A 12,446-nucleotide genomic window follows, 5' to 3' on the forward strand; every position below is an offset into this window, starting at 1 on the left:
ACCACGCTGATGCCATGCCGTCCGGCGGTCCAAGCTACGGCAGCTACTGCTGTGTATCGTGGTGCTTCAACAATGGCAGAACCCACAAGAAGCCTGGGACGAGTTTCTTCCGCATACCACGGGACAGCAGGTGTGTTAAAGCTTTTGTATGGTTTGCATGTCTTTAGGCTTACTGTTCGTACTTGCTCCGTGAGGGTAACAATAAAAAATCACTATTCAAGCACGTCCCCTTTCAGCTGATAGTTCATTGCCTATGCAGTATGAAAGCATGGATGCAGTATGCTGGACGCGATGATCTCCTGAGTAAGCCGGCCAGCCTATTGTACGCAACGTACAGGGTTTGTAGCGACCATTTTACTGCTCAAAGTTTCATGGACCCTGGGCACACAAGGCTTACAAGAATGGCTGTTCCCAGTGTGCAACCAGCTGCACCATGTAAGTGATTGACTGAAACTAAAATATGTGCATTAGCAGCCACTTGTATTGAATCAGTGGCGACAGTTAACCGCGAAGATCTTTGTAGCCGATGGAGAAACCTCACTATAGAAGTAACCCTTGGAAACTCCTAATTTTTGTGAATAGTGGGCTATTACCTTCCTAACAGTAGCTTTACATTTCTGTCGTTTTTTGATGCTCTTGACCTGCGCAACTTGGTTTGAAAGACTTTAAAGGGCTATTTCACGTTATCTTCAAGCCTCAGTGAACATGTACATATACCTTTCATCAGTGAAAGCTGGCACTGTTGATAATTCCAAAAATCACAAATTACTTGTTTCCTAGTTAGTGCCTCCTCTTTTTTTCCACGTTCGACCAATTTATGCGTTTGAAAGAGCTGTTTCAGTTTCCCCACGCTACAAGCTTTGTAATTTTTACCAACTGCACATATATGCAGGTTCTCTGAGCGTCGCTTCAAATAGTGACTGTGACATGACTGCAGAAGCTGCACTGCAAGGTGCGGATGAGCTTCAGTTTGTGTTATTTCCAGCCTCTTACTGACACATTGCCATAATTTCATTTCTTCAGGACCTGCGGTAGAGGCTTCAAAAAGCGGCTCCCCCACATTGAGGTGCCCCGATGAGGAGGGTGCGTTCAGTGTCGCGATTCCTTTTTTTTACCCAAATTGACTGTTGACCAAGCCTCTGCAGGTGGCAGCTCCCTTGTAGCTGGTGAAATAATTTCTGCTGACTTCGTCTTGCCGGAGAAAACCTTAACCAGTCGTTCAGCTGTCACAAAAGGAACTTGTGTGACCGGTAAGTTGTATGTTCACTTCAACACCACAGTGGATTGATATAGAGACTTCCGCAGGCCGCTCGCAAGATTGTTCCGACAGCACTGTCCGAGGCACTGAACAAGCTTCACAAGACCCTCCAGAAGACGTCTCCGCCAACAGCTCCACGCCTCAGTGCCCTAGAGAAAATGGTGACTATGCTTTTATTGCAGCTGTTTTTAATGTGCTATTTTATGTTTACGACATTCTGAGGAAACTATCCTCAAAAGGACACCACGTGTGCACTTACAAAATGTAAGGGTGGGCTCTCAGTGATTTTCATTTTTTTTGTGTGTGCATTGTCAACATTGTGAATGGTTTGTTTTTAGGTAGTGGAATCGAAAACTTTGCACCACAGAAAGTTGTGCACCTTGGGTCTGAAAGAGCGAGGAAAGTGCTCGTATAGGATTTGTTGTTCTTCGCTTTTACATCCATTTTTTGTTTATTGCAGTGCGTTTCTGCATGCCAGCGACAATGTCTCCAACAATGAAGTACAAGCAAACCATTAAACATCTGCAAGCCAAAGTAGCAGCACAGCGGAAAACTATCAAAAGACTGCGGAGACAGCCTCACCAAGCACCGTCATCGACTTCAAAGACCCTTGGAGTTATCCGACCGCACGTCACCGAGGAGGTTTTTAAACTTCTTTCTGCACATGTTCGCTTGAGGCCTAAACGCAAGGGCAAGCGGTTTCCCGTGTGGTTCAAGAAATTCTCTCTTCACTTAAACTTCCGAAGTCCGTGATCATACCGATTTCTGGCTCCATATTTTTCTTTGCCCTCCCGGCGTTCATTAAGGAGGTGGCTAGCTAATGTAAAGATGACTCCAGACACAATTCCAGGAATCCTTTCTTCCATTGCAACAAATACTCAAGCTTGGAATGAACGTGACCGAGTGTGCGCTTTAGTTTTCGACGAAATAGCACTCAAAAAGAATTTGTACTATGATGCTGTAAGAGACTTTGCCCAGGGTTTAGAGATGATGGCACTCATCGCACTTCAACCAATGCTGATCGAGCGCTGGTTTTTCTTCTTGTTGGTGTTTCGAGAAAGTGGGTTCAACCGGTTGCTTTTACTATAGGGCACACATCAACACCATCATCTGTTATGCATAACTTGCTGGTGTCACTCATTTTGGAGCTTAGGAGCATTAGTATTGCAGTGAAAGCAGTCATTTGTGACCAGGGCAGTTCAAATGTAAGTCTCGCTAACCAACTAAGAGTGACTGTAGCAAAGCCTTTTTTTGAAATTAATGGTGAGCGGGTGTAATACATTTTTGATGTTCCGAATTTAATTAAAACAACGCACCATTATGTCCAAGTGCACAAGTTATACATTGGGGATGACATCGTTAACTGGTCGCACATTGTAAGCCTTTAACAATCCTCACATGAGTTGCGGTTGCGATTGGCTCGAAAGTTGACTGAACAGCACGTTCATCAGAAACCTTTTTTCTAATATGAAGGTCAGCAGTCACCCCGCCGCGGTGGTCTAGTGGCTAAAGTACTCGGCTGCTGACCCGCAGGGCGCGGGTTCGAATCCCGGCTGCGGCGGCTGCATTTCCGATGGAGGCGGAAATGTTGTAGGCCCGTGTGCTCAGATTTGGGTGCACGTTAAAGAACCCCAGGTGGTCAAAATTTCCGGAGCCCTCCACTACGGCGTCTCTCATAATCATAGCGTGGTTTTGGGACGTTAAACCCCACATATCAATCAATATGAAGGTCAGCAGAGCAACTCAGGTCCTCAGTGCATCAGTTTCAATTGCTATCACGGCAATGGTGTATGCGAAGGTGCTGCCTGCCTCGGCCATCACTACAGCTCAATTTTGTGACCGTATGGACAGGATTTTTGATGCCTTGAACAGCTCGAGTAAAAAAAGAACTTCGCAAAAGCTGCGGCATGCAATCATAAAAAATGATTCAGAGCTGATTGACTTCCTCCGAGGCCAGCTTCCCTGGATTGCATCATGGCAGTTTGTTGGCAGATGTCAACCACAAACCATCGTAGGTTGGCAAATTACAATTCAGGCTATTTGTCAACTATTGGATGACCTCTCCAAAAATTACAATTTTAATACCTGTTAACACGCAGGCTTCAACAGGATCCTCTGGAGAACATATTTGGCCACATTAGGCAAAAACAGGGTTGCAACACCAACCCCAATGTAGCACAATTTATTTGTGGCCTGAAGCACATCTGCATAAGAAAACTCTTCAAGCTGTCAGAATACGGAAATGTCGAGGATGATGAATGTGACCTCTTCCAGGAGCAGCTCTCGCCATTCTCCCTCACCAGTGCGTCTCTTGTGGATAATGAGGAGTGTGCACAGCCACAGCCTGACGACTTTCCCGCTCTAGACGGTCTCTCTGAACTTGCGACCAATATTCACTCCCATATTATCGATGACTCCGCTGCATATTATGTAGCTGGTTTTCTCATCAAACACTTCCTTCGGAATGCATGTGACGGTTGCAGTTGCCCACAGTTACTGAAAGACGACAGTGAGACGCTTAAGGGCACCCACCAGTATTTCACAATGCTCAAAGCATACCACGTCCCCAGCAAACGTTTTGGGAATCTCACTGTGCCATCAGAAGCAGCTTTTGCATACGTACAACAACTTGAATCTCACTTTCTTGCCATGATTGAGGCCACTGCACATCACCTAAATGTGTGCGATGTTTTGTATCACCATCTGTCAAGTGTTGGCACTTTTCATTTCTGCTCTGCTGGGTGTCGCGCGAAGTTTCTGAAAATGTTTTGCAGGGTTCGTTTATGTTGGCATGTGCGTTTTGTGAACCGAAACTTAGATAGGGTTAGGTTCCAGTCTTCAATATCAGGCATACAGCTTGACAAGTTCAAAGGTTAGCAATTAGCGGCGGGTTTACACTAAAGTATTCGAGTTGAACCGAATCCTACAATAGCTTTGTTATGTTATTTCGTTACAGCAGACTTCATTATGGTATTATATGCTTATATTCAGTTCAACTGGACAAACCACTCCTTCGTTGCATACATTGTTTTGGTTACCCGCTATGAGGAGTAAGGACACTGTGTATTCGCTCGAAGTGATTTGCATAACCTTAAAAGAATGTTGGGTATCCTGTCTGTATCTTTTAGCAAATGCGGGCGAACTGTACACTTTACTGTGGGTCGCTTGGTCACTGTGTATGCTTTATCTCTCCAGCTCAAGTAATATATCGATAACAAAAACGCTTTTTGAAATGTCTTCGAGCGGGTAAGGAACACAGTATGAAGTGGGAACGGTTCACGTTATCACGCTTTTCGTATTTTAGCTTCTCATCAACCTCCTCATCTCGCCCATCAAAATTTTCAAAAGAATACCCAAACTTGTAGCGTTTGATGGGGCTGCGGTCACTGCCGTTTTATTTTTATATAGCTTGTGAGTGATAACGTACGATCTAGAGCCTTTGTGAAAAATAATGAGCCAAAGTGGTTTCCTTCTGCTATTTTCTTCCGCTCTCGTAGCACCAATTAAGGTTCACAATTCTGGATAAGTGATGACTACAATCTATTTTAGCTCGCAAGCGTCACAGCAACACCCAGATGCAAATCACTTGGGATCTTAAGTTTTTGATGAAGGCGATGCATAAGAAGAGCCACAAGACCTGCCAGTGTTGTAGCATAAAGTTTGTCTTTCACGTAGTGAGCAAGCTGCAAAGCCCTACCTTTCTGAGGACAAGCAGGCATCAAGTCTGCTTTTTTTAATTTTGGGCTAGCTGTTGTTAAGCACAGCCAGCGCACTGCACCTTTGCCTTTCTGCTATATTGTGTCGTGTGGTTTCTGTGCGCTCTTTTTTTCTATGCATAATTTCGGTTAACCCCAGGCGTGATTCGCGACTTCATTGCTGTGTATATGTCACTTCTTCCTTCTTCATCAGCATTGTGCGCTGTGTTTTTGCCTAGACCCTTACTTACCCACTGGCCCGGTGTGTCATACTTCACCAGCTTTTCGGCTTTTGCCAACTCTAGCGATGTGCGCGTTGTCTGTGTTCTCTCTGTATTTGTTACAATATTTGTTACAATTTATTTGTAAGGCGAGATGCATTTGTTGTCTACCTTTGTCATATTTTGCTTTTTATATTCTCAGACTCTACCTTGCCTTTGAATAAAACATTGCGGATACTTTGTCTCCTTGACTGATATATACATTGATCACTTCTTCAAAAAGAAAAACACAAGCGCGATGAATAAAATCGTAGTGAATTATCATTACCTGCATCTCTTTTTATTATAACTTAATCGAAATAAAAATACGTCACGACCAATTTGCACGAACCACTGAACAAAACAAAACAGGGAATCGCTAAATGAAAACTACCTACAAGAACTATCCATTTGGGCCATGAAAAGTGGTCTGAAATCATGAACTTTCGTCATAGCCAAACGTGGGTTACGCAAAGTAATTCAACGTTTGCGCCAGTGAAACCGAAACAGGAAGCACACGCCACTTGCTCTCACCAACCACCAGGTGTGCTAGGGTCGATTGGGCCACTGGGGTCTACGGGAGTGTCCACTCTTAACCTTTTTTTTTATTTCTCGATGATAATTGTGTTCGCATTTTGCTAGCGTAGCGTTGCTGCGCCCAGCGTGCGCTCGTTAACGTTACGTCGTAGTATAATGGGCCAACGCCTCTAGGAGGCGTTGATTGGGCCCTTCATAATACTCTCCCCGCCGTTTCGCTAGCTTCACATATTCCATGTTTGGTATTACTGGACCTGAATGGATGACGAAGGTATGTGACTGGTGCCAACATGATGATCATGAGATACGTGTCATGTAACAACCTGGCCACATGCCATGCTCATGATGCGCTCGCGGTCGTTTCTCTCGCGTCAAATAGACCAAATTGCTATTGCATGGCGTCAATAGACGGCGAAGTTAAATGACACGTCTGAACATGATAATCATTATATTCGTGTCATGTAAAACATGACTACATGCTGCGCTCATATCACGCTCGCGGCCGTTTCGCTCGCTCCACATATACCGAATTTGTTATCAGGTGTCGTGAACAGATTGTAGTGCCAGAAGGGTGCGGCAACAGATCAGAAGGGTGCGTGTTCGAATCACGTCCGGGTCACAAATGTAGCGTGAGAGGAACACGGGACGGCGGCCAACGTGGTTGTGTCGTTCTCTCGCCACTTTATTCCACGCCCGAAGCAGAGCCGCGTGGCTTTCCACGTCCGACACAGCAAGTGCGCTAGCTTGTTCTAATCCTCGCGCAGCTCGAGCTAGCACCAGCTGCGCGAGAGGCGCGGCGCGGTGATTGGGAAATGATGATGGTGATGATGGCACTACAAGATGATGAAGGTAAATGACACGTACAAACATAATAATTATGACATGAAAGTTATGTACGGCATAACTGATTTCCGCCTCGTAACGTTGTTCCGATTTTAAACTGACATATAAGCCTTCCTCATTCGTGCTTCGCATGTCATCGATTCCGACTGTACGTAAGATCTGCCAATTTCTTGAAATGAGAAGCAATTCTTAGCGAACTTCGGTGACTTTTCGCGTACCTATCTATCTATCTATCTATCTATCTATCTATCTATCTATCTATCTATCTATCTATCTATCTATCTATCTATCTATCTATCTATCTATCTATCTATCTAATCTAGCTACCTACGACTTTTAGCTCTCCTGGCCGTTTCGACGAAGGTATCAATACCAAACTTAGTATGGCACAACATGACTGTATGAAGGACATATATGACTAGTCATAACATGAAAGTCATGATATGTGTTATGAATGTTGTGATTTACATGTCATGGTCGTGCAGCTCTTGCGGTGGTTTCAATCACATGGCATGTTCCAAACTGGTATGGTAAGACATCATTGCATGGCCAACACAAGCGACAGACCATAACATGAAAATCATGACATGCGTGTCATGTAACAGCCTGACTACATGTCAAGCTCATGACGCGCTCGCGGGCGTTTCGCTAGCGTCACATATACCAAATTTGGTATTACGGTACGTGAATGGATGACGAAGGTATGTGACTGGTGGAAACATGATAATCATGAGAAATGTGTCATGTGACAACATGACTTCATGCCACGCTCATGATTCGCTGTCGGCCGTTTTGCCAGCTTCACTTATAGCAAATTTGGTATTACGGACGTGAATGGATGACGAAGGTATGACACTGGTGCAAACATGATTACATGAGATGCGTGTCTTGTAACAACATGAATACATGCTATGCTCATGATGCGCTCGCGGCCGTGTTGATAGCTTCACATGTACCAAACTGCATCAAGCGACGTGAACGGACGGACGACAAAGTAAATGACACATACAACCATGATAATCATGACATACGTGTCACGTAACAAAATGACTACATGACACTCTCATGAAGCGCTCGCGGCCGTTTCTCTAGCTTTACATATGCTAAATTTGGTATTACGTGACGTCAATAGATGACGAAGGTATATGACTGATGCAAACATGATAATCCTGACATGCGTGTCCTCTGAGAACATGACAACATACCACGTTCACAGCGTGCTCGTGATCGTTTCGATTGCTCCACATATACTAAATCTGGTATCACGTGACGTGAATAGATGAGGAAGGTAACCGACACATCCAAACATTATAATCACAACACGGAAGTCATGTACGGCATCATTTACCTCCACTTTGTAACGTTGTGCTGATTTTACAGTGACATATCAACATCTCTCCTTCGTGCTTCACATATCATCGATTCGCAATGTATGTGGGATCTGCAAATTTTTTTTTGCTACGTTGCGTTCATCGGCACGTCTGTAGCAACGCCTCCTAGGAGGCAGTACTCGCTTGGTAGATGGCGCGCTGACCGATTATGTCGTCCGCGACCTCCTACGCCTTTTTCGATAGCGTTCGCCTCAATAATTTCCCTCATCAACTGGTTACGATTGCGGCCCAAGATGACACACTGATCAAAGAAGGGAGTGCATCCACATGTCATACAATGCACAGCCAATGCAATACAATGCTGAATATTGAGCTGCGCTAAAGCAATATCATTTTATCGTGCACCAACTCGCCCAGTCAGCAGTGCTTGTCGAGATGATGTTCTTTTTGAAAAGTGTTAAATGACAATTATTTAGTGCATAGTGGTATTGAGCTCCAAAAGTGTATGGCAGCACATATGGTAGTGTGTTTGCCGTAGTTAGTGTGTGTTTGTGGTAGTAAAAACTTGTTCCTAAAGGTAAACCTGGTGAGATTAGCGTTCACCAATTGAAAATTTTGCAAGACATTTACTGTTGTGAAACCATCAATATACTTTAATACAAAAATCCGCATTTTAAATTTCAATGAATTACACACTGTTAGTACGCTATGTTGCTGAAAAAGTGGGGACATGCTGGTGAATTGAGTACGGAATGTTAGGCTGCGAATGGCTTGGTTTTGGAGACATTGAAGTGAAAGAATTTGAGATGGATAGGTGTTGGCCCATGACGTGATGCAGTACGTCACATGACTGTGGATAAAGGCGTAGTATGGTTTAAACAAAGTTGAAGAATGGTCGTGTTTTAATTATTGCTCTGGTACCTGGAGCCATTCCCTGTCCTGTAAGTGAAATGTGATGACGGTACTTTAGTTCATAATCTTGTACTACTCCCAAGAATGTGAACACATTGGTACAAAGATGTCTGTGGCCGTTGATAGTAATAGCGTGGGTAGGTGAAAGAGCGTTATGACTAGTACGGAAGACAATGAACTGTGTTTTATTTGAGTGAATTGTTATACCATAAGCTGCGCGCCAGTTGTTTAACAATAATAGTGTGCAAGGACTTCTGCTGTGCAGTAGTACAAGCTCCTTACATCCCATTGTTAATCCGAGAAAATGGGGGACCACAAGCAGGTCATTGTGAGCAGCACGTCATTGCTTCATTTCGGCATTTGTTTCGAAAAATTCGCTCTTACTCCATGCTAGACAGCTAGGGATGCAAGTTGTTCTAAGGATCTATAGGCTTTGTCACATAGTCTCCATTAACTGTGCACTCGTATGCTGCTCCGCTTCACCAAATGGATTCACATTAAAATAAAAAAAGATACCTTTTAGTATCCCATTTTAAAATTTTGCAGTTGTACGTCTGCACATTTCTGAAAATATGAAATTTCATCTTTCTGGATTTATATATGTTGTAGTGAAGAGGAATGCCCACTACTGCAGCGACATCGACACGTGGGCGCGAGGCACAAGCTAGGACTGCCTGATTGCTGCTGCGACGCTGCCGGTATACTCGGCCTGCTCTTGCTGCTTCGGTACCGACGCCGCTACCGCTGTTTACCTTGCATTTACATTATAATGTAAACATCTCTTGGAGAGACATGAAAACTTATATTGTGTTGTAGTACTGATGTTGAAGACTGCTGTAGTTGAGGGATTGATACCAACATTTTTATTTCAGCGAACCGCTGACTGAAGTATGGAAAGTCAAACTACTAGCAATACGTAGTCTGCCCCGATAACGGTAATCAGTGCGTCGACCATCAATATTCTGACAAGCAGTACGGTGTATGTGCTTTTATACAAGTACTGTTGAAAATTTCGGGGTTATTGCTGTAAGCACTAGACTATTCGCATCCTGTCTACGAACTTAACAGTGTGATCTCAAATTATCGCGGAGCTTCTCAAACACTGCTGCGCCGCCTGTGCTGAGTGGTGCTGATAGTGTTTGTTAGTGAAACCCGATTTGATCTAAATAAAACACATCAGGCTCGCCTATGCTAAATTTATCCCGAGTAAAAAGATATTTTTATCCCCAAAGGCAAAAAAGGCACTCGAATGTGGTGTGTTGTGCTGCATGTGTTATTGTCATGACAAATATATGTGGCAATTCACATAGCTGAAATAGCAATATATGTGGACTTCACATTCCCCAAGCATTTTGCAATGGCAAGTAATTGTCTTCGTTTTCAGCCCATCTTCTGACAGCCTTAATTAATCATCACATATCCAGAATTTTCTGCCAAAACAATTACCAATTTCATTTTTTTTTGTGCTCAGGACCACATTCAAATGTTCATGTGCGGTTTTGCTTTTATTTAGCGACAAAGCACCTAGAGTATGTAGGCATTAGACTCAACTTGAGCCAGAAACTGGGTGCTTCCAAACATTCCCAGGAAATATATTTTATTGACACTAAAAATTATAATTTATCCAGGTTGCCACTCGTGATTTAGGCGAGAATCGCCCTAAAGTATCAGCACTCACTGCACTTTCTCTCTGGATGTGCTGAATTCTAAGAGGCACTTTTTGTAACTTGCTGGGTTGATTTCATTGCTATCTCAGCAGAATTGTGCTGCATGACCTTGGGTTTTTATAGTTATTGTACAAATAATACAATAATAAACAAGTATGTGCTTATGAACAGGCCCATGCTTAGTTTACTGATGTAAGCCAAGAGTAAAAAGAATTTGCTCTAAACTGATCCTTCTCGCTAATGGATGACAAGATTCAGAGCAATTTTCACCAAATACACCTATGTTTTTACTCCCATTTCATGTCACGAATTGGCATCACGTGTAGCCAAGTACATTTTCTTTTTTGTATTTTACGTACCTTGAGGAATGTGCAAGGGTGTGTTCAATGAAGGGCGGGATACAGCACAAAAAAAAACACTCGTGTTATTTACAAGTGCGCAATTATATTCACACAAAAAGATGGCGGCTAATTTGTGGCGCCAACATTACTAGGGGCGTGCGAATATTTGAATAACGAATCAAATAGCATGCGCTAGCCGAATTGAATGGTACATATACAAAATACCAAATATTTTAGAAATAATTGGCCCCTATGTGATAATCCTGAAGCAGCCTAAACATAGGATCAGCTGAAGGTTTTTGTTCTTCATGTAATCCTTTAATTACCACAATAAATGCAGCCCAAGTATTGGCTGCTATATTGATGCTATAACCACTACCATATGTATCATTCTCGCTGTAAACTGCACTTTCACTCTGGTTTACTATGGTGGAGCTGCTTTGCATTGATCATTTCCTTCGTAACTTATTTTTAGTGCACACAGGCAAAGAGAGGGAACAACACCAGCGCTGGTGTTTCAACGCCTGATTTTTACATGATCTTTGTGCCAGAGTATATATATGTTGTGATTGCCTGTTCCAATAAATCTTTAGCTGAATGCATGGTGCTCCATTCAAAATTGTGGTGGTGGTGGTGGTAGTGATTAGAATGAAGAGGAAAAAGGCACCTAATTTCTGTCTGCCTTCAGGCGACACGGCGCAGTGCCTTACAGGGGGTGGGGGGAAGGAGGGATAAAAAGAATAGAAGGAAAGTAGAAGCAGAAGAAGACAGCCAACGAGAGGAAAAAGAAGGAGATAGGAAAGTGGGGATCCGGTCGAAGCAGTCCAAGGGCGGGGTGCCACAATGCGAGAGCTACACGGCGTCAGGAGACCGCGGAGGGCGAACCAGTCGGCGGGAGCTACGCTGAAGTCGGAGATCGCGAGGGCACAACCGTCCAGCTTGAAATCCTGCGAGCGAAACCATTCAAAATTGTTTAGATTTTATGCCGCATTTTTACTTCAAAGCTGGCAACAGAGTTTCAACTTGAATAATGTAGTTTCTGCGGTATTTCAACATACAGTTGAAAAGTATTTCGAAGGCTCTGGTCGCTTCTGTATCCAGCTTATCACAGTTTTCATAATTGCAGTATTATTTGGTGACAGTTCGTGAATACTTAATTCAAATAAACTGTTGTGGAGTTCTATGAGTATTTTCAAAAAGGTTTCCTTACTATTTGGAAACTATCAGAAGAGTATTAGATTCGTTTAGGCGTTTTATTTGATTATACCACTATTGCATTCAAATTTAATTCGCTCTGAAATTCACTTCTCGCAAACCTCTTGCTTGCGCGCGTTTTGTAATATGACAATGCTCGTGCTGTAAACTCTTCACCGCTCTACAGAAATGCATCGCGGTGAAGTGAGCAAAAAAAGAAAAAAAAATGTCTGGAGGCGGTTTCTTTATATGCACAACGTACAGTATATTTCGAAGAGTATTTGCCCTAGAGGGAATACGCTGTCATTTGCGTCCTACTCTTCTAATAATAGCGTGGCCTAAAAGTACGAACGGAATTGCTTCGCACTTTTATAGAGTGACACTGCGAAGATTTTGGTCTGCAAGTCT

General features: G+C 43.3%; 1 long non-coding RNA gene across 1 annotated transcript; it reads left to right on the top strand.

The window, feature by feature from the left end:
* Positions 1–261: 261 nt before the first annotated feature.
* Positions 262–1,126, top strand: LOC142771323 (uncharacterized). Its single transcript, XR_012885868.1, has 3 exons — positions 262–435; positions 893–952; positions 1,024–1,126. It is a non-coding gene; the product is annotated as an uncharacterized LOC142771323 (long non-coding RNA).
* The last annotated feature ends 11,320 nt before the right edge of the window (positions 1,127–12,446 follow it).

This window comes from Rhipicephalus microplus, chromosome 9 (genome assembly GCF_043290135.1).
Source record: "Rhipicephalus microplus isolate Deutch F79 chromosome 9, USDA_Rmic, whole genome shotgun sequence".
Classification (NCBI taxonomy): domain Eukaryota; kingdom Metazoa; phylum Arthropoda; class Arachnida; order Ixodida; family Ixodidae; genus Rhipicephalus; species Rhipicephalus microplus.